The sequence below is a fragment of the Myotis nattereri genome, assembly GCF_964212035.1.
Source record: "Myotis nattereri genome assembly, chromosome: X".
Taxonomy (NCBI): domain Eukaryota; kingdom Metazoa; phylum Chordata; class Mammalia; order Chiroptera; family Vespertilionidae; genus Myotis; species Myotis nattereri.
In genome coordinates, this window is record NC_138078.1 from 124395380 (window position 1) to 124397438 (window position 2059).

Sequence of the window (2059 nt, forward strand, 5' to 3'; positions counted from 1 at the left end):
TATATATATATATATATATATATATATATATATATATATTTCAAGCAACTGAACAACCAGAATGACCGATCACTAAGATGTGCAATGCAGGAGCTGCTCCCCTGGTGGTCAGTGAGCTCACACAGTGGGAACGCTGCTCAGCTGAGGCCCATCCCAGCAGCCCACCAGCCCACTGTCAGCCATTCACTCCCTCAGTAGTCCTGCAGGTCCAATCTCCGAAGAACAGGCCAGGCACTGACAGACCAGTGCTGTGGGCATGATCCTGACAGCACTGCTGGTCTCCTGGAAGTTGGTTTCGGGCACTGCAGCTGCTTCCCCTCCCTAGATGTTCCACAAGGAAGAAACAATATAAAAGTAGCCGCCAGGTGGCTCCCAACAACTGGCGTGAATGTCAGCGGGACAAATCTGGATCCCAAGCCGGCAAGTGTGTGCCATCACCCGCCCGGAAGGCTGATTGTATCCCGCCCCCCCCCCCCAACACCCCTCTTGGGACCCCACCCATGCACAAATTCATGCACCGGGCCTCTACTGAAGATATAAAGACAGTATAATGTGAAGGTGACCTGGAACTGAATGTTATTTATATAGAGTGATTAGAAAAGAATACTCGATGACTAGGGCCAGGGGTGGGGAACCTTTTTTCTGCCAAGGGCCATTTGGATATTTATAACACTACTAGAGGCCCGGTGCATGAATTCATGCACCAGTGGGGTCCCTCAGCCTGGCCTGCAGGATCGGACTGAAACCAGCTCTCCAACATCCCCTGCAGGGTCCCGGATTGCAAGAGGGTGCAGGCCAGGCCGAAGAATCCCACTGATGCACAAAAGAGGCTGGGGAGGGACATGGGAGGTTGCCCAGCCAGGGAGGGCTCCAGGGCGTGTCTGGCCCATCTCACTCAGTCCCAATCATCCGGACCCCAGCAGCAAGCTAACCTACTAGTCGGAGCATCTGCCCCCTAGTGGTAAGTGCACATCATAGCAACTGGTTGAACGGTTGACTGTCTGCCCCCTGGTGGTCAGTGCACGTCATAGCAAGCAGTTCACCATCCTTAACATATTATTAGCATATTACACTTTTTTTAAAATATATTTTTTATTAAGATATTACATATGTGTCCTCATCCCCATGTTACCCCCTGCACCCCCGCCCCCCCCCCCCCGCTCATGCCCTCACCGCCCCCCGTTGTCCGTGTCCATTGGTTAGGCCTATATGCTTGCATATAAGTCCTTTGGTTGATCTTTCCCCCTTACCCCCACCCTCCCCTACCTTCCCTCCAAGGCCCGACAGTCCAATCAATGCCTCTCCATTTCTGGATCAGTCCTTGTTCATCAGTTTATGTTGTTCATTATATTCCACAAATGAGTGAGATCATGTGGTATTTATCCTTCTCTGACTGGCTTATTTCACTTAGCATAATGCTCTCCAGTTCCATCCATGCTGTGGCAAATGGTAAGAGTTCCTTTTTCTTCTTCCTCTTCTTAAAGAATACCTTTCAGCATTTCATATAATGCTGGTTTGCTGGTGATGAACTCCTTTAGCTTTTTCTTATCTGAGAAGCTCTTTATCTGAAGCATATTACACTTTGATTGGTTGAATGGCCGACTGGACAACCGGACACTTAGCATATTAGGCTTTTATTATATAGGATTCATGGGCCATATAAAATTATCAACTTAATCTCCAATAAGCGTTTAATCTCCAACATTTACAGGCAACTCATACAACTTAACAAAAGGAAGATAAACAACCCAATCAAAAAATGGGCAACGGGCCTAAATAAATACTTTTCAAAAGATGACATACAGAAGGCCAAGAGACATATGAGAATATGCTCAAAGTCACTAATCGTCTGCGAAATGTAAATCAAAATGACAATGCTGTACCATCTCACACCTGTCAGAATGGCTATCATCAACCAATCAACAAACCAAAAGTGCTGGCAAGGATGTAGAGAAAAAGGAACCCTCGTGCACTGCTGGTGGGAATGCAGACTGGTGCAGCCACTGTGGAGAACAGTATGGAGTTTCCTCAAAAAACTAAAAATGGAACTCCCATTTGA